The sequence below is a fragment of the Amblyomma mixtum genome, chromosome 1 (assembly GCF_055824585.1).
Source record: "Amblyomma mixtum isolate Tamu chromosome 1, ASM5582458v1, whole genome shotgun sequence".
NCBI classification, from domain to species: domain Eukaryota; kingdom Metazoa; phylum Arthropoda; class Arachnida; order Ixodida; family Ixodidae; genus Amblyomma; species Amblyomma mixtum.
Window position 1 is genome coordinate 38291902 of NC_143012.1, and position 21762 is coordinate 38313663.

Sequence of the window (21762 nt, forward strand, 5' to 3'; positions counted from 1 at the left end):
GACACATTTGCAAAACGAAGCTAAAGAAAGAAAAAGCATGATAAAAAGGTATGAGAGTTGAAACCACCCGCGGATTTTGCCGCAGGGATTAGCTTTTCTTCACGGCCGTTTCTTATCTCGTTATCGTTGGTTGAGAGGAAACTGACGCCAACCATTATATTAATATTCCCCAACGTTTCGGGACCAACTTGGTCCCTTCTTCAGGGGTGACTAAAGTGTGCCAGCAGCAGCGAGGTGGTGCCTCTCTCAACCATCTGAAGAAACCAACCAGACGGACTTCCGTCTAAGATTTTTTTGGTTCAAATCTTCTTATCTATTAATGCATGCGTGTGTACGTGTGTACATGCACTTTTTTTTCAGCTGTTCCGGAGTTAGGAGACCAGCCCGATGTGATGAGGGCAATAATGAACATGTCTGGATTCACTCACTGGCCGATAGCCGACGAGACCGAGATGATGTTCAAAAATTGCACCGAAGTGCTGAACCAGACGGGAATCTTCACCGTGTTTTCCGTTAAAGTCGGCAGAGATATCAAGAACCTCAATTCTAACATCATTGCGGTAAGCAGCCTGCCTAAAGAATTGAGGTCAACATATAACAGCTCTCTTTATATTTATTTTCTTTCCTGAAAGAAACGGACTCGCAAAGAGAGCGGCATGTGGTCGTCTGGGGTTGCGGGTCGAATTTAAAAGCAGACAACTTAGGCAAAGGTCGCAGTTTTCCCAAATGTGCGTAAATGGAAACCAGCATTGACATGCAAGATAGCTCTGAGGGGGAGCGTGGCAGCCGCCTTGGCTTTCATTACAAACTTAAAACGCAGTCAACTGCACTTCAAAACCAATTCTATTTTCATTTCTAGCATAAGAATCTTTTCCCGACACAAAATTGGCATGATTCAACAGACAGCAAAGCCATTTTCCTACACTCTAAACAGAAAAGAGTAAAAAGGGATTAAACTTGTTCTCTAGCACACACCTCTAGCGCAGGACAGCTGAGTTCCTTTTTCTCTCATATACGTGTATTCGTGTTTATACTGTAGCTGTGTCTTCAGCTACATCTAGTCACCAGCCTTTTCCTCACAGTTGCAAACCTTGTAACCTCGACAGTTCAGGAAGCGAAAAATTCGGTGGTACACCTAATTACATTCATCATCATTATCAGCCTGACTACGCCCACTGCAAGGCAAAAGCCTCTCCCTTTTCTCTACAATTAACCCTGTCCTTTGCCAGTCGCGGTCACCCTATCTCCACAAATTTCTTAATCTCATCCGCCCACCTAACTTTCTGCCGCTCCTTGCTACGCTTGTCTTCTCTTGTAATCCACTCCGTTGCCTTTAAGGACAAGCGGTTATCTTGCCTAAGCCTCACATGCCCTGCCCAAGCTCAATTCTTCCTTTGATTTCGACTAGGACGTGATTAAACAGCGTTTCTTCCCTCCCCTGCGCTGCACTCTTCCGGTCTCTTAATCTTAGACCTATCATAATTTTTTCATAGCTCGCTGCGTTGTCCTTAACTTAAGCTTAACCCTGTCCGTTAGCCTCCAAGTTTCTGCCCCATAGGTGGGTACCAGCAAGATCCAGCTGTTGTATACTTTTCTCTTCAGGGATATTGTTAAAATGTCATTCTTAATATGAGAGAACCTAATAACGTCATGTGTTGGCAACGCGATGGTGTTAGAAGTTGTTGATACCTTTAGGTCGAGGTTTGTGTCACTCCTTCAAGGCTGTGTTTGCGGTCCCTTATGCGCCTACCTGCACACAACTAGACATCATTTCGGGTCACATAGCTTGTTGTTAGATGCTTCGTCGAAAGTGTCTAGAGGTAACCACGCGGACGAAATGAAGATACATTGAAACGTATAGTTGTCATACCCGGTCTGGTGCCGTCGATTAAAGTATTGTGACGTCACTTACGGTCCTGAGAATTATATGACCATTGACGCATTTTTTTCCTCGATCAGGATTCTGATGCTCAATACATTTTTTTTTACACAACTAAACATGCCCCGGCCGATTCTACTTCTCATTGCACGCTAACTAACGTACGATTACTGTCTTTTCAGCTCGATCAGATAGGATTCAGCACAGTGGGCAGATACGAGCTGATACAACCAGAGGAAGAAGACAACGAGGACATAATTGATGCCTACGTGAAACTCATCAAAAGCGCACTGAGTTTTATGGAACCCAACCTGACTGATGATGAGCTAGATGATATCTCTGACACGCTTGTGGAATTCGAAGGACAGTTGGCCAATGTGAGAACCAAACGCCCTTGTTTTTGTTCACGATAAGACGAACATACCTTCGTAACAGTGCACTTTAACATATTTATTTAGTTAGTGAGTCAGTCAACCTGTTAGTTCAGTGTTGATTAAGGCTGGTTGGTTAGCTTTATTTATTTATTTCCCATTTAAATGTAGGCAGTTCGTGCGACATTTGCATGTTCATCGGCATATCTGAGCATGCGAGTTCATTTTCGAAGGCGGCACCGCAGTTCCCTTCCCGCTGTCTTTTTTTACCTTCAAACGATGCAAGCATTTTCTGAAATAGCTTAGAGGTAGCAATTCAACTGTAGTTAGTCCAAATTCTTGCACTTGTACACTCTAGCGACCACTTCTGTTCCGACGCATGTCACTGAAGCGAACACTTTGGGACCCCGAAATTGCGCGTTGCGAAGGATGCGACCCTATTGCTAAGCGAGGCGCATTTCATTCCGCATCTCTCTGTACAAGACACGAACTACAACCAACCGCTAGAAGCAGTCAGAAATACGCGTTCTATGAATTTGAAATGAATTTAGCGGAACACATGGCAGACACGTCTGTTGATAGTAATGTAATCCAAGATGGACATAAGTCAGAGCGTAGACAGTCACGTGACGCTTTGCGTATGCTAATTCGTGACCTATAAAGATACGTTGCGTTCTGCGCATGCGCCATACCCCGGGGCCATTTAATTTGGTTAGCGCAAATGTAGTACCATACCCAAGAAATATCCAGCGTAATATGACTGACGCCTATAGGCATTGAGAATAAATGTATTCGTAACAATGTTTCATATAATCTGTTTGCAGCTGACGGATCCTCCTGAAGAAAGGCGAGACCTCCTGGAAATTTACATCAGAACTACCATCGGGGAGCTGCAGGAGAATTTCAGTCATGTGAGCAATTATGTGACACCCCAGTCGATGGTTATATACAGGGGTGCTGTTTGCACACTCTAAACAGATATAAGACAAATAGTAGTAAAAAGCGACTAAGCTGTCCTATAACGCACTCCTTTTTAAGGGAAGAGTATTCCGGCCAAGTTCCGGAGTATGTTTCGACCACTAAATATACGGAATGCTCACTCGTGGCAACGGAGGGTGCATTCCATCTCCAAATCATAGTAACTTGATGCAGTTAGCAATGGGAACGGGCTGTTAGAAGCGGCAGCGGAGGACCTGAGGTTAGCAAATAGCAAATAGGAGATTGAAATCTCGGTTAAAATCTTCGTAGCTGCTTGAACTTCGATTGTTTTTAGGAGGGACTTTCTCTCTGTTGCCAGTCATAAGTGTTTCGTGTTTTTAGTGACTGAAATCTACCCCAGGGCTTGTGCAGGGTACCCTGCCCCGTAAAGGAAGTGCGCTAGAGAACAGCCCTCCCTCTTTACTCCTTTCGTGTTTAGAGTACTGCGCCACCGAGGAAGCAGGTCTCAAGAGCAGGTTCGATAAGAACCTTTACCACTGGCATGCAAATCGCGCACTTGCGCTATATATATAGAAGCCAAGAGCCACAGAAACCAAGGAACACAGGTGATTATATTTATACTGATTTATTTTGGGGTGTTGATCAATGGAGAATATGACTGGATATGTTATCGCTTAAAGATAATTGATTAGAAAACCAGAAGAAAAACAACCACATGCCGCTGGTGGGAACCGAACCCACGACGTCCGCCGCTTGCGAACGTGGGTGGCGCTGATGAACACTGTCTAGGTTAGGTCACTTGTAAACATAGCTCCCCCCTAAAGCAGAAGATCAGACAGCCGCCACTGTAACCCAGCGGTAGAGCACCAGACGCGTAATTCGGAGGTCGCAGGTTCGGTTCCTACCACGCGGCATGTGATTGTTGTTACTTCCGCTTTTCTAATCAATTATCTTTAAGCGACAACATATCCAGTAATATTCTCCATTGATGAACACCACAAAATAAATAAATATATATAAAACCCCTCTGTTCCTTGGTTTCTGTTGCTGTTGGCTTCTTTTATATATATATATATATATATATATATATACATATATACATATATAGCGAAGTATACGCTTCGTTAAAGGAAACATATTTATTCAACTCGACGTTTCGATCGGAAGACCGACCTTCTTCAGGAGTGATTTTACATTGTGAAGGCATCCCCTTTTATAGGGGCGGGCACAGAACAGGAAAGTGGGAAACACAAAGCACATAGCAGAAAAATACGAATAAAAAATTATTAGAGGCAGTGCGATCCACACACACATACACCAAAAAAAAAATATAGAAGAGTGCGAGGAACAGGTACTCAGTCAGAAAATACAACGTCCAGATGCGGCCTGCGCAGAGGCCGCATCTGGACTTTGTATTTTCTGATTGAGTACCTGTTCCTCGCACTCTTCTTTTTTTTTTTTTTGGTGTATGTGTGTGTGGATCGCACTGCCTCTAATAATTTTTTATGCGTATTTTTCTGCTATGTGCTTTGTGTTTCCCACTTTCCTGTTCTGTGCCCGCCCCTATAAAAGGGGATGCCTTCACAATGTAAAATCACTCCTGAAGAAGGTCGGTCTTCCGATCGAAACGTCGAGTTGAATAAATATGTTTCCTTTAACGAAGCGTATACTTCGCTATATATTCTTAAAAGCAGTCTAGTACTTCACGCTTTCGCAACCTATATATATATATATATATATATGTATATATATATATATATCTCGATCGATAGTTTCTTAGCTCTCTCTACAACTTGCTGGAATGCGCTGGACCCTAAAGTGAACATTTTGCATAACCAATATTAGCTAATTAACTGATTAAGCGAATTTTCAAAAATACTCTGAGGATCTCCAGGTGACAAAAACAATATGTCATCGATTTCCCTCAGGTTGGTTGAAGCTACGTGAAAGAGCCTGTATGTTCGAGCAGCGGCAATGGCGTGTTATTTTACTGAAATAATGCCCGCTACAAAGCTTACAGCAACGTGTACTTACGATTCCGTCAGGAGCACACTGTTCTCTTCTTTTGTGTGTGAACTTGTGGCCACAAAAGAGCGCGGTGGTAATGATAAGGACTCATACTTGGCAGTCATCGAGGATCGAAATATACGTCGCCATCTGCTGTTCTCCATTTGATTATGACAGAGGACATTCTATAGGTATGCAGTAAGCGCCATCGCGTTCAGTTACGAATGTAATAGAACTGCCGGTTCCAGATCGCGACCTTTCCTGAACAAACAATTCGCGCCTCGCAAGAGTATGCCAATGACCAAGTCGTAAAAGTGGCCAACAGAGACATCTCTTGAGAACTGAGAATTCGAAGCTCTCATACTCCTCATGTTTGATCTCAGCTTTGCAATCAGTTTTGTGTTCGTATAATTTCCTACAATACTAGCCTCCACTGCACTTTCAGCACATAAAGCGCTGAACCTCACGCCTAAGCACGCCTGCCACGAAAACTTACGCAGCATGCGAAGGCGCTTTCTTGCCACCAGTGCATTGCCTGTGGCGGCTGAAATGTTTCGAATTCTCCGTTTATTTCTATTATTTCGACAGGTGCCACTTCTCAGTTTACTCAGGAAAGAATTTTCCGAAGCAAATATCACTCTAAATGAGAACGAGACAGTTCAAATGTACGCACTGAACTACTACGACAGGCTAAATGATTTTCTTGAAACTGCCGACCCGTAAGTAGAAAAAAAAATGAGTTTATTTTTTCGATATGAAGACCGGAACATTTTTTTCCCTCCGCACATTGACTATAATTGAAATCCGCCATTGATATATTGTCACAAGATTATAACGTTTAGAGCCTTCAGAAATATTTCCTCACATTGAGAGAGCATTCGAAACAATTTTTACCACTGGAAAAAAAAAGTGGCAGAAAACCCTAATCCATGTGTAACTCGATGCAGCTTGCCATCTCGGGATTACTCGCACCCTCCTTGGAATTCAAGAGATATATTAGTGGCCACGGCTATTCGTTCACGTCACACATTACGTGAGAACCTGCCGAGACAGTCAGCAACAGGAAACCCCACTCACCTGCCCTGCCCTACTGAGCCGCACGGCACCAATGTCTTTGCATCAGATCGGTGTGGGCCTACTCGACCCCTCCCGAATGCTTACTTCTGGGGAAAAAAAAAGAATAATAGTGGCGACCGACTACCTGACTCATTACGCAGAAACGAAAGCCTAGCCGGACTAGACTCTACTGCAGCCGAAGCTGTAAAATGTTTCGTCGAACACGTCGGACTGACATGGCGTGCTAATCACGGACAGGGGAACAGTGGTTACGGCTGAATTGACCCAATCCGTTTCGCACTACATTCACACATACCGTCTAAGGACGACTGCGTATCATCCGCAGACCAGCAACTAAGCGTAACACCTTAACTAGACCATTTACGGCATGCTTACCGTCTGCGTCAACGCTGACTATAAGACCTGGAACATGGGTGCCAAAAATTTCGCCCCCTTCTAAGAATACGTCCTTGGTCGTATTGAATAGCCACTATGCTGATGCAGAATAAGGCAAACCCACTGCTGTACGCGTAAAACGTTTTTCCCCCCTGGGTACGACTCAGAAATCACGTAATTGCTGACCGCTTTTTATCTGGCGGTGAAGTTTATCGTTCGGAGCATCATGTAGCCGCGCCCTGTCGATTATAAAGGACTGGTCATCCGCGTCACTTGTGGATGCTGCAGTGATGTCTTGATCAAAGTGGCGTCTCAAGGCATCAGTAAGCAGCGCCGTGGCCTGGTATGTAACTGGTCGACAACAGCAAACTCGTGTTTAAGAGTGTATGCAAACAAAAACGGAACAGAAGCCCATTCAAACACTCGTGCCTTTCACTGTGTTCAAAACTGAAAAGACAGACCTACTAAACACCTGCTGACCTGAGCTATCTGCACTGTTTGAAGCCTCGAAGCAGTTTATTGGTTCCGGGCTGTTAGTCATTCATTTCGTCGGCTTCCACTTCTAACTACAACACTCCGGTTTGCTGTTACGTACTCGAGGAAAGGGAAGTAAATATAAACGAGAAAGGTTAAATGGAGAGCAGTTAGAAATGAAGGAAGCGACTGAGGCTATGAGGGACGCCGTAGTGAAGGGCTCCGAAAATTTCGACCACCTGGGGTTCTTTAACGCACACTGATATCGCACAGTACACAGGCCTCTAAAATTTCGATCGGCCGCCGCGGTCGGAAGCGAACCCGAGTCTTTCGGGCCAGCAGCCTAGCGCCGTAACCACTGAGCCACCGCGGTGGGTAGAAATAGAGGAGGTCAGCTGTTACATACTGTATTCATATGAGTACAAGTATATGCAACACGTTTTGTGAAATTGCATACGCTACCACTCATAAAAAAAAAAAAATCGGAGAGCACTTCAGACTCCTTACGTGATGCTAATGCGACAGCATTAGTGCGTCATCGTTAGCGTTCGACCTCAACGCAGGTTGCGCACTGAGAAATGAAACGAAGACGGGTCTCCGAACGCTAAATCCACAGACCCTGAATCCTCATAGGTCCGAGTGAAACACTCCGACACTCGATTTGAATGCCTGTCTCGAGGTAGCCTCCAACCTGACTAAGAGATGTATACTATGTGCAAGGATAAATCGCATGACACCAGCTGCAACGGTGTACGATTAATGGTTCCGTCACAATTTAAATACAAAAATTGGTTTTAAGAGAGTTAGCTCTTATCACGTTTCGAGATTTCGTGGGGTCTGCTACCACCCTAAGATCGCAGCGCCATCTGTGACAGCAACTACTCATAACATTTCGAGATTTCGGGGGGTCTACTACCACCCTGAGATCACAGCGCCATCTTCTAACGCACGTTACTTCAACGTCTTCCAGACGGTGGCGCCCTTTTTTCTTTGAGGGAAGGAAATGCGCAGTAACTGTCTCACATCTCGGTGAAACCCTGAAGGTTGCCTTAAAGGAAGATGGTGTATGGTTTATGGGGCTTAACGTCCCAAAGCGACTCAGGCTATGAGGGACGCCGCAGTGAAGAGCTCCGGAAATTTCAACTACCTGTGGTTCTTTAACGTGCACCGACATCGCACAGTACACGGGCCTATAGAATTTCGCCTCCATCGAAATTCAACCGCCGCTGCCGGGACCGAACTAACGTCTTTTGGGTCAGAACTGGTAGCCTGGGAAAGCATACAATTTAAGGTGCGTATGTGATCGGTTCGAATCCCTGTCGCAAGCATGCCTCCAAATTGACTATAGCACATGTTGGCTGTATGCAACAACAATCATATGACACCACCAGGAACGCTGTATGACAAACCGCTGCTCACAAATTCGGTGCGAATGTAGTCGGGAAAACCGGCGCCACATTGTTTTCGACCATAAGGGGTTATATACAGACAAACAAACATGTATGTGATTCAAATGTTGGTGCTCGGCTTGCTGTGTGCGTCATAGGGCCGGTTTATGACGTCAGCCTTATTTTCTGGTCATCACTGGGATTTTCTGTACCATCTTTCGCATTAAAATAAAATAATCGGTACATCTCACATACAGTAATATGCCCTGTCGTTTGAACGCTATCCTAAATACAAAGCTTGAAATGTTCGCGCTCCACATTGATGCTTGAATTATTATCTGCCCTAAACGCAGCGGCCTGCTTGCATTTTTCTTTCCAGACAGACGTTGTACAACTACGCCGGCCTGCAAGTCATGAAGGCATGGGCAGCGCAAACATCTGAACAATTTCGAAATGCTTCCTTCGAGCTCGCGCAAGCGACTTCGGGGGTCGTCGCCGACAGTCCGAGGTGGGAAGAGTGCGTTGATGCCGTTAACAACGGGATGCCCGAGATTGTCGGCCATCTCTAAGTACAGCACAAGTTCAGCAAAGAAGCGAAAGAAGAGGTAACCGGAGAGACCCTCGAGTGCTAGTCCCTCGCTCAATACGTTCTTAACCCATTCAAATCAAAGGAGCAAAAACTGAGATCGCTGCGGCGGCCAGCATTGGAGCAGTGCGAAAGCAAAACGTCCACATACTGCGACGTCCATGGCTATTCTGACGTCCGTGTACTATAACGACGTCCATGGTTATTTTGACGTCCAAGTGTAATATTCGTGTAATATTTTCCCACAGCAAGATCTCATCACGCACTATCTGACACAATCAAACTTTTGCACATTTATCTTCACTGGAGGAGACAATCATACGGCCAAGGTTTGATAACGCGACAGAGACATCTAATGCTTTCGCTTTAATAAATTGTGGCGCCAACAGAAATAAATTTCTAGGACAGGGGTCATGTATTACCAGCTTCCTGGGGTGGAAGAATGTTGGCAGAGTGGAAATCTGTTTCTTTTATGCAGTGTTGTAGGGGTTACCAAAAAAAAAGTAACCAAATACGTTACTCGTTACGCTAAAAAAAAGAACGCATTACCGCCCTACGTTACCCACAAAAAAAAGATAACGCGCTACCGTTACCGAAAAAAAGTATCGCACGTTACTTTGCCGTTACTCCATGACCATAAATTTTAATCAGTGCGTCTTCGCTATAACTGTAACCTGTAACTCGTCTTCTCTGGAAGGCTTGTTTTCCAACCAAAAGATCTCAAACCTTTACAACACGCTCATATTCTTCAAGCGAATGAAAACTCCGGATGGTCGCACTCTGTCTGCAACAGAGTCTAGGCAGGAAAAGGAGGGGGGGGGGGTATGACTATGAAGGGAGAAAGTTGGAGCGACAGTGTTGTTGAGCAGGAAATTTTTAGAAAGTTTAGTATGAGCATACTATGGTATGAGGTAGTTCGCTACTGCCGGCACAGGAACAAATGCCCATTTCCTTCTTTCTCCTCTACTTCGGTGCTACAGCCGGTTGACTGCAATCCCCTTTTCTGTGCTGCACCATTGTACTCTTTTGACGTGTGGCGAAATTTTTGAGTTTACTCAGAAGAAGGAACTGCTTCCACAAAGAATGCGAGAGTGTCGCCTGTGAAAGGGAACTTTTGGTTGGAAAACAAGGTTACGAAGAAATTGATTTCTGCAAACGGTCCATTGGTGGCTCAGCATGCTTCCAATCTTTAGAGAGTTGTGTGTGTGTGAGTGGTTTGGGGGTGAAGACAAGTGTGTGAATGCGTGTTCGTGCTCTTTTTTTTAGAGCAGGTGCTTTCTGGCATGCATCCGAGCCGCAACGAGGGTCGTCGAGAGCACTTGTAGATTTTCTTTATTTGCAACATCATTTTCGGCGTTTTTTTTTTCTGAAAGAGAGGCGGAGGGCGACAATTGAAATAAAAAGTAACTAGTAACGTGACAACTCACGTTACCGGAAAATGTTAATGTAAGTACGTTACGCGTTACAGTTCAGAAATGGCAAAAAGTACGTTATTAAGTTATAGAAAAAGTAACGCGTTACCGGTAATGCCGTTACTTGTAACGCGTTACCGACAACACTGCTTTTATGCCATCCTGGTAACTACTGAGGTCTAGAAGAGAGATACAGGGGAGAGGGTGAAGAGATGTTTGAGCTTGTTAATAGAAAAATTAGTGGTGACCTAGGCCAGTAACTAACAAAACTTACTTAGTTGTTGACACTGAGAATTAGAGTTATGTCCAACATTCTTGTACAAAAATTCTGAATATTAGAAAATTGTAAGATACTATTATGGAAATATTGAAGGTAATGGTCCATTTTTCTGATATGTAGAAAAATCTTTCTTTTAAAGTGTTTCCATCGATCGCATCGAAGAGTTAAGGCTGCCGCAAAGAAACCATTGGGGAACGCTTAGACGATAGTAAAAACGTTAGTAGAAAAACAAATGCAAGACTGCCGCCTGTTGATCTTCTATAGTGAAATCTTGAATTACATGAAATCTTGTATAGTGAAATCTTGCATTCCATGAAAAAATTGCGTTCATAAACGGCTTCCCGCTCAAAAATACTTTTTCCCAGAATTATTGGGTAGGGTACAATTAAAAGCGTGAAATCTTTGTGTTGCACGTGCAAATGCACCGTCTCTGCAAAAAATAACAAAGCAATGTGTTTTGCTTATCAGCCGTAGAGTGGAGCCCTTAAAACACAGCGCAACACAAAAGCGTCTAGGAAGTTCACGTCTCAGGTTCTGCTTAGCTTACACAAATTTATAGCGTAGGAAGTGTTGCTGTAAAAATAATGTGAAAAAAAATTCATTTCTTTCTCAAATTGTACCATTTAAATATCGGCACTTATCATACGACATCAGGAGACAAAATTATTTTGTGTTACTTAAGTGTAAAGCAAACAGCGGGTCTTCTACGTTAAGCTCTACTGTACTCAGCTTTCTAAATACCTCATCACGTGACCAACTAACTAATATGTCCCCGACAGCCATCCGCAAGAAATTTTGTGCAGCATTCTACGCTATTCTGATTGGAGATGCACGCATGTCGACTTGTACTGTGCCACTTTATGTTACAGCTTTTATTTTTTCAGTACGTATTGCTCACAATTATGTGAAACATGTGCGATTATGTGATTATGTGTGTTTCTACATATAGGGCTCATCTAAGCGCAAGTATATTCGTAGGAATTTCTACAACGGCTTTTTGTTTTGTTCTCTTTTGCCTTGTGCCTGCTGCTGACTTGTAGGCGTGTTGAGGTCTGTTAAGCAGCTACTTTTTTTCTGGTCACCCCCTTTTTGTATACAAACTGGATTGATTGATTGATTGATTGATTGATTGATTGATTGATTGATTGATTGATTGATTGATTGATTGATTGATTGATTGATTGATTGACACGTGCCGAACTAGATGGGGAAGTAACAAACCCCATTGCCTGTTAACTTTTGCAAAGATGGTACATGCAAAATAAAAGTTAAAACCTGTATGCGTCGAAGGAGCAACTTACGTGTTTGTGTCACGAAGATGCAGCAAACGTTTCTACGACGTCTATGAAGAATAACGTCCGTCTTTCCAGTTATAACAGCAGAGCTTACTACATTCCAATGCATTTACACTTTTCCCTTTCAGGTTGAAGACCTTGCCAAGCGGCTTGTAGTAGTCTTTAACGAGACGTTGCAAAATGCTGAATGGATGGACAATGAAACGAGAAACGCAGCAGAGGATAAGGTGCTGTGCCAACCTTTTTTTGCCAGATTTCGAAAAATGTTGTTTATCCACCTTTCGTTGACCCTTTATTAATCACACAACCCAAACAAAAATTTATTTGGGCAGTTTATTGACTGTACATAGACTTTAGACAGCAAAATCAATAACCTTCCTAAAAATCATACAGACAGTCTATAGACTGCCTACAGATTTATAGCCTTACAATTTTTGTAGACTTGTCTATAGAGAGTTTATAAACTGTCAACACACAAGTAAAAATCTATATGAAGGCAATAGAGTCTACAAGAAATGTATAGGAAGTCTTTGGACCATTTTCATAATGGCAGATTCAAAGTTCACACTCCCATGTTAGCGCTAATGAGACCTCTGGCCCAAAATTTTGCTGACGCATCTAAAATCTGGCTAATGAAACCAAGCTATGACGCTAAATTCTACTGACGCAACTAAAGGCCCGCTAGCAAAAAGCTCCGTATAGATGGTTGGCTGAAACCTACAGTGTACTCAATACTTTCCCGAAACGCTCTGCGATCAGTTTCAACAAACTTAGCAGCAAAACATGCAGTTCTGACTCTGAAGAGCGTGAATGAATTGCCTGTTTCGTTTTCCAGCTTGCGAAAATGGGAAGAAAAATTGGATACCCTGAATGGCAGCACAACACCACTTATCTGGAGCAACTTTACCAATACGTGAGTATTGCGTCTATTTACGCTTTATCGTCGGCTGTGACAGCATTTCAGAGTGTCTCAAGTGAGATACTTCGCATTACTGCACTTCATTTACATTTGAACGAATACCGGTCGCCATCTTTGCCTCACCTCGTACCTTGAGCTATTGTAACGGCCGCGGAGTACGCTTTGTCCAAACATGTAACTTTAATTAAGCGCGATAAGCGATGGCGTAAGCGCAGAACTGTTAGAAAGTTATGGCCGCACAAATAGAGAAAAACAGCATGAAGGCTAGAGCACGATGTAGGAGACTATAAACCAACTGAGGGCTGAAAAAATGACAGAGTTTCAGCGCCGTTAAAACGAGTGTGACGTGAGAAAGCAATCGTTTTCAAATTAGCTTGACTCTTGCCTACAAATTTCATTACATTGTCCTTCAAAGCATTTTGCGTTAAACTCTCGTACCATGTCACCTGGTCCTATCCACATCGTATCCAAGTCATTTCACCACAAAGGACACGAATCAAGGCTCAAAGGTCAAGGGTCGAAGGTCAAGGATTCAGAGACCCATCGGCTTTTTCCGGACTGCTAATGAAGTAGTGCTTTCAATTTAAAAGAAATCGCAACGTTTCCGAAGCAGCTCAGTTTCTTCATCAAGGGTTACTGAAGGCATAGATTTCTTCTGCTTTCAAAAAACCTTTGGTTGTCGTTAGTGCCCTTCTACAATACAAGCCAAACCAGACAGACTCATGCCATTAAGCGTGAGGACATCGCCATCATTAGCTTGAGCGCGGATATGTCATACTATGCTTTAGGAGAGTTATGCACAATAATCATGCGAAAATATCGCTTGGCGCTCAGCACTACTTTTATATATGCAGCTGGCGGGTCATGAAATACATCGGGAATACACCGGCGCAGGGGCTAGCCGTTGGCTAAACTTCCACTGAATGGATGCTGAAATCTGTGAATTAACTTCCATTGTATCCTGAAATAAAAAAAGAGAATATCATTCCTCTAAACTTTTTGAAATTGTCGCAGGCATTAGTAACTTTGTGCGACCCAGTGTTTGAGGGACCCTGAAGTCTAGTCGTTCATTCATGCGATGCCACATGTTCTAGACTTGTGCACTTATGTTGGGAGAAGTGCCCTACCCCAGTAACCCAGCGGCTGGGAGGCAGTGTGATGACAGGAGCAGCAAGCTTGTGCACGATGTAGCTAAGGATTCTGTAGGACCCGTTGCGGCCCAAGACTACGTACGAAATTGAAGGTGAATCTCGATACCGATTCCCGCTGTCGGCAAGGAGAATCTCAAATGGACAGCGGAGAACACAGACTCCAAGACGACGGGAATTAGTAAGCGCTCCTCCTTTAACTCCACTTAGTTCGAGCATGTGGCATGTGGACAACATCCCAGCGCCTCCATGAGGTGCGCCACGGGCAATGGAAGATCCTGTAAGCACCCTGTAAGGCTCCGGGACTAAGTCCGGCTAAAAGGGGGAAGTATACGCCTCATGCGTAACGCTGCTGCGGAGTGCAGGGGTCTTACTAAGTGCTCTAGCACCCTGGGGCGGCCATCTAAGATAGCATGAGAGACGCTACACACCCCCACCCCCCAGAACCCTGCGCGGCTCTTCTGGGATCAAAGACGCTGAACAAGCGATAGGGTGGTGGTGTAAAACATTTATTTATACTATATACAGAGGTATTGCTTGGACCGTGCCTCAAGAGCCCGGCCCTCAAAATCACTGGGAGGGATCCCTAGTCCGGGACCCATGTGGCCTCCGCGGCGGCCCGGGCTCTTGTCACCAGGGCTCGTTGGTCCTGGAGAGTTGAGCAGCCGAGCAGGGCAGCCTCCCAGTCCTCTCGGGTGGGGTGGGGGTGGGGTGGGAAAGCAGGATTGGCAGGGCATGCCCGCACCATGTGATACGTGTCCGCAAACACTTCCCCACGATGTGGACACTCGCCCGAAAAGGCCGAATTGAAATGTTTTAGCACTGGCGGGCACAGTACCGTGTTGGTGTAGAGGCGAAGTAGCCAACGCTCCTCCGCCTTCTTGAGGCCTTTACAGGGGGGTGGGTATCGGCCGTGAGCGTTTTGATACAGGAGAGAGATCTCCCGAAAAGTAATAGCCGGATTAAAATCAGTAGCCGGATCAGGCGGCGAGAGAGGCGATGCCCGGTGGTTAAGCGCGCGGGCGGTAGTGTCCGCTACCTTATTTCCCTCTATCCCCGCATGTGCTGGGGCCCAGATGATGGTGCGCCGGGTTGGGAAATCCCGGTACTCACAACTGTGTAAAATTTTGAACGCACGATCTGGAATTTGGCCCTGTTCAAAATTGCGGCAAGCTTCAATTGAGTCGGTGATAATGACTCGGGACGCTGGATCCGCAGCTGCAAGTGCGATAGCAACTTACTCCGTGAATGTAATTTTGGGGGCACGGAAGGTGAGGCCCTGAACTGGGTTGTTTTGGTGGACAACGGCAGCCGTGTACCAACCCCCATGGTGTGGTCCTGCCGCGTCCGTGTAAAATACCCCTGGTCGAGCACCGTACTGCTTGGAAATTGCCTCCGCTCGCGCGAGGCGGCGGCCATCATGGGCATCTTTTGTCATGTTATTGGGGAGGGGGCGAACCTTTAGTGCGAAGCACCAGGCCTCGGGCATAGATACCCGCTTGTCCTCTTGGGTTGTGTAATTGATGTGGAGGCGGGTCAGTAGGCGGCTACCCGCACGTGTTTTGCTTAACCGCAAGTATTGATTGCTGAGATGAGCCTCGCGCAGCTCCCCAAAGGTGTTCGTCATCCCCAGGCCGAGGAGACGTTGGTTGGATGTTGCAATTGGGAGGTCGAGAGCTCTCTTATAGATTTTTCGGAGAATCACTTCGAAAGCGTTCTCATCGCATTTGCGCAGGTAGGAGGTACGGTGCCGAATACAGGATTCGACTGGTTACGAATGCATTCGCCAGCCGCAGGGCGTCTTTGCATCGCAACCCCCCTCGTTTGTTTGATATCCGGCGGACCATACGGCCCACCTGATCCCCCACCTTGCGGAGTTTCTTCAGCGTGGTATCAATCTTGCGGTTCTTTTGTATGTAGAGTCCCAATACTCTGATTTCATCGTGTTCAGGTATCGGGCCACTAAGCAGGGAGAGGGCAATTTTGGTTGTGCACCTTGGATTGGGACGTATGTGCACGAATTCCGATTTGTTCGGGTAGCACTCAAGGCCGCAGCGGTGTGCATAATCGTCCACAATAGCCGCCGCTTGCTGCAGGTTGGCCTCGATTTCTCCAACCGAACCGTGTGTTGCCCAGAGGGTGATGTCGTCCGCGTACAGGGCATGCTGCACACCCGGGACCTCACCCAGAAGGGTAGGGAGCTTCATCATGGCCAGATTGAAGAGAAGAGGCGAGAGGACTGCTCCCTGTGGAGTCCCAGGCGTACCAAGTTGGTACGGGCCATGTTCACTGTCTTGGAGTCGGATATATATGTTTGCCGATCTGTGAGGAATTGCTTGATGTATTGGAATGTGTTGTATCCACAGTTCACTTGGGACAGGTGGGAGAGGATGATATCATGAGTAACATTGTCGAAAGCCCCCCGCAAGTCCAATGCGAGGACCACCTTGTCATCGCTAGGGTGCTCGACGGGATCAAGAATCTCTCTATGAAGTTGCAGCAGCACATCTTGTGCGGACCGGTGTGGGCGGAACTCGTACATGGTGTCTGCAAAGGCGTTGTGCGTTTCTAGGTAGGTGGATAGTCTGTCACGGACCATGGTCTCAATCAACTTCCCCACACAAGAAGTGAGAGATATGGGCCGGAGGTTGTCAGTGTTGAGAGGTTTTCCTGGTTTGGGTATGAATGTGACGAGAGCCGTCTTCCAATCCACTGGGAGAGGCGTACCTCCCGTCCAGATGGCATTGAAGTATTCGAGCAGCCGCTCGTAGGCCGGTTCGGGTCGGTTAGCGAGAAGTTTCACAGTTACCTTGTCCCTGCCCGGGGCTGTCCCTCGTTTCATTTTGGCCAGGGCCGCTTTAAGGTCGTGAAGCTGGAACGTTCGATCCATCTCTGCTTTCTGAGAACCTGCATAAGAGTACGCCGAACCACGCGAATCCTGGTCTGTGTACAGATATTTGTCGCGGAGCGCGTCAGCCAGTTTGGCTGTGTCTCCGTTGAAGGTGTGAATTGCTCGTTGAAGATGTTTTTGTGTTTCGGTGCGGGTTTGGGTCGGATCAATGAGGGCGCGGAAAAGGCGCCACGTGCTCCGGCTCGACATTTGCCGAGCAGCGGTGTTGCATCGGTCTACCTAGTTCGAGTCGGCGAGTTGGGCCGCATACTCTGCCGCTTGTTGGGTGAGTTCCGCGATGCGGATTTTGAGTTGCCGATTGTACTTCTGCCGGCGCCATCGGCGGACGAAGCTGTGCCGGGCCTCCCAGAGGTGAAGGAGGTGGTTGTCCACCGCCGGGTTCGCCTCTGAGAGCTGAACGAGGTGTTCGGTATCTTTGAGTTGGCAGATGAGGTGTTGTGGCCAGGTAGTGTAACCTTGATCCGCTATAGGGGTAGGGTTAGTGTAGTTGGATCTGAATTTGGTCCAGTCTGGAAGGGTTGCTTTAGTGTGAGGTCTTGTAAGGGGTTTGGTGCGGATTGTGGTCGCAAGAATGCAGTGGTCGCTACCCAGGGTTTCCTCGGTGTTGTGCCATTCTGCATATCTAATATTTTTGTTAAAGGTGAGATCTGGGCACGTGTCGCGTGCCACGGAGTTCCCAATGCGAGTGGGTTGTGCAGGGTCCGTGTGAAGAGTAAGGCCCAACGTTGACGCAAGTTCCGCCAGCTTGCGTCCTCGTTTTTCTTCACGTATGTATCCCCATATGGGGCTGGGGGCATTAAAGTCCCCAACGATTATGAGGGGGTCCCTGTTCGCCACCTTTAACGCCCGACTGAATAAGTCTGCAAATGTGACGTTTGGAAGTTTGGGAGAGCTGTAAACGTTGAGTACGTGTAATGGGGGGTCCTGTTTGCGTAGCGGAAGGATCGTCACCATCGCATACGAGAAAATCGCCTTGTAATCCAGGTCCACAGGGGAGGCCGTATAATTTTTATGTACGCAGAGGCAGCTCTGCGCCTCCTGCTGATACACTGAGTAATTTGTGAGGGTGGCTGCGTCCCCCGGCTCTTGGAGGGCCACTACAGCAGGAGGACTGGGGAACGTTGTTATGAAAAGCCGTAGGTCGGCCCGCTTAGTACGGGCCTTGAAACCTCTGCAGTTCCACTGTAAAATTTGGACAGGGGCCGAATTGCTGCGTGAGTACCATCGCGGTTTATGAATGTCCGCCATGATTATGATTAGAATTTATGCTTACTAGGAAGGGGCCCGCCTCTGAGCCGGGTGCCCCAATGACAGCAGGTTGCGTCACGCTGGGCAGGTTGAGGGCGGGCTCCTGTTCCTCATGTGCGACTTTTGGTCTACCAGCCTTAATATTGGGGCTCCTTATACGCTTGAGTTGGCCGGAGCGCCTGGTAGTTAGAGTTTGTTTCGTCATATGTGCGGCTATAATGGTAGGAATTTTGTGTAGAGCCGCCTTGATGGTGGTTGCGATTTGCATTTCTAAGGCGGAGAATGCGGAGTTCATCTGGGCCTCCAGTGCGCTAACCCTCGCCTCAAGCGCAGACTGCGCGGTTGCAGTCTGCGCGTTAGGCGGTGTGTCGCTATCCATCTCCTCCACCGCGGGGGGAGTGGGCCTCTGGGTTGGAAAATTTTGGCGCGCCTCAGTGAGGGCAAGACGCTTCTGTAGGTTAGCGATTTCCTCTTTGAGGGCGGAAATTTGGGATTGCTCGGCCGTTTTTGACGGCGGTTTGGAAAGGGGGTATGAGGAGGGGCTGCCCTGCCCTTGCTGCTCACCTGGGATCCCTGGATGACGGCTTGCGCCCATGTCCGCGAAGAACCTGGTGGGGGGGTGCTCGTTCGTTTCTCCACGTCGGCTTGGGGTGGCGGTGGTACTGCCTTAGGCAACTCCGGCTTGTCGGTAGATGGACCGCCTGGCTTTCCGGGAGATGGACCGCCTGGCTTGCCGGTAGATGGAACGCCTGGCTTGCCGGTAGATGTACCGCCTGGCTTGCCGGTAGACGGACCGCCTGGCTTGCTCGGGGGCTTGTTGGCTCCCTTGTCCTTGGCTTGGCGGGGCCGCCGTTTCCGGCGTTTACGGCGGCCCTTCTTGTGCGTCGGTCCCTGCTCCGGGCGCAGGGGCTGGGGGGTTCGATACTTTGCAACGCACCCGCGGGCCCCCGTGGTATGGGCTCCGCCGCACAGAGAGCATTTTGGAACGCACTCGTGAGAGACCCGCACCCCCTCAACGAACTCGGCTTCTTGGCCGCACACACCACATTTGTCCGGTCTTGGGCCGGGGCAGGCGTCCATACGGTGACCGACAACACCGCAGTGACCGCAGCCCGGGATGGTGCGCTGGCATTCACGGACTTGGATGAGCACGCACTCGTAATGTACGTAGCGCGGCTTCAGCTTTCCGGAAAATGTTATTCGCGCCTTGTTTGACTTGCCGAATTTGCGTATCTCCAGAATCTCGCCATGGCGCCACTCGAGACTTGAGCGGAGGGATTCCGCTGTGTCTGTATTTCGTACTGTTACCACGCCGTAACAGACGTTACCACCATCTTGCCTTAGGTGGCCTGTAAGTTGAATTTTCTTATTTTGCAGATTTATCTCGAAGTCCCCGATAATTTTATCTGCAATTTCAGCTTTTGAAGTGTAAATTAGAATTAAATTTTGGTCGCGTACCGGAAGAATTGTGAAAAATTGCGAGCAGTCCGGTCCGAGGTAGGCTATGAACGCCCGCCCGTATCCGTTCTCCTCGAATACCTCTTGCAATGATACTCGAGTTCGCGGCTTGAGGACTACCACGAAGTCTTCGGGTGTCGGTTTTGGTAATGGCTGCGGCCTCCAGGTCGTAAGAGGCCGGCCCGCTGTGCGTTGAGCGGAGTTGTCGCAGCTGGCGCCAGCGGCGGGAGCGGCAGGGGTGGCCGCGTCGACGGACGCCGCTTTTAGGGCACGGCCCTGCGCTTGGCGAGCTACCGCGGCAGCGAGCGCGGCGCTCTTGAAGCTTGCTGCTGTTGTCTCACCCAGGTTCTGGGGATGAACGGTGGTCCACGCCATCGCCTCCGGGTCATATCCCTGGCTGGTGTCTTGTTGGAAGGCCATATTATCGCAGAGCAGGGGCTCCGCCGCGCCGGGCGTCGGCGCCGCTGTCAGGCCTAGCGGCGCCGTCCAGCGTGGTCGAAACTTCGCTTTGCCAGGATTTGTAAAAGGGGATCTCACCTCGGAAAAAAAGATATCCGCCGATCCCCTGTGACTTCCGGAGCACGGTGGTGCAGGTGTTGTTGGCCCTGGGTGGAAAAAATCCGGGGCTCCAGCCGAGAATCGGCAGAGCCGATGCGCACCTGCTGAACGCTCGGCGCGTGTCCCGAGAAAAAAAAAATGGATAGAGTCGCCCTCGGATAGGTGAGCTGGCTAGCGGCTGATGTATGTGAGCCCTGGTGTTGCGCTCCACGGGTCGGCAAGGTACGGGGACTAAAAACCCAGCGCCAGGACATCGTCACCGCGTGGCAAAGCTGCGGGGGTTGCTCTTCGAAGTGCTGAGCCGCCCTCCAACCCCCTCCGGCAGGCAGAACTGATTGTGACTGTGTGAGGCAAATATGGTTTCTTGGGTTTGTTCGTGGAGTTGCGGATGATCACCAGGGTGATGACGAATGTTTAGAGAGTGTCACAGTGATGCAAAGAAACTCAAAATAAACCACAGAACGTCGCTTCAGCTTGTTTTATGCCATAAGCCCCCAATTCAAATGATAATCCCCGTTTCATCAGTATTCCAATGCTTCATTCTGTGATCGTGTATTATGCAAGATGCTTTGATTTCCATCATCTTTTTTCGGGCGTCGTTCCTTTGCACCTTCTTGATTATGTTTTAATTGCAAGACTCCAATATGCAGAACTAACACGTATTTTCCTGACTGTGCATAACAACAGACTTCTTCGTTCTGCAGGTGCCCCAGCTTGATCAAAATTGTTCTTTCGCGCAAATTCTGGCGTGGATAGGGAATAACAAATGGACGCGGGAAATGCTCAAGCTGCGACTGCCGTACGACAAGGACGAGTAAGTATTTATTCTCCTTCTCGCACAAGATTCCTTAGTCTGCTCACACAGAAAACACATCTGGTCACCCAAGAGCAGTGAATTAAAACAATAATCAAAACTTTTTGCTTAACGTGACGCCTTGTCAATTAATCTAATCTTTGATTGGCACAGTGTTAAGTGCCGGGTTGTCGGGGGCAGAAGTATCCGGGACGCACAAGCACTGGGTGAATTCCATCCGGGCGCCGCCTGGTGGGCCGACACTCTGCGATCATGACTGTGCGTAGCGTTTCCATTTCGCTCGCGTGCTGGTCTCGAGGCTTCTTGTTTGATTTCCTTGCACCTAGAGCGCGAAGCCACCCACAGGACGAGTCTAAAAATCAGTGTGCCTCAGGGTGGTTCAGTGGTTAGGGCACTCGGGTTCGAACCCGGCCGCGGTGGCCGCGTTTTGATGGAGGCGAAATGCAAAAAAAAACGACCGTGTGCGGTACGATGTCACTGCACGCTAGATACCCAGGTGGTCGAAATGATTCAAGATCCCTCCACTACGGCTCTTCTTTCTCTCTTTCTTCTTTCACTCCAACCTTCCTCCGTTCCCTTACGGCGCGGTTCGCGTGTCCACCGAGATGTGAGAGAATTATGGC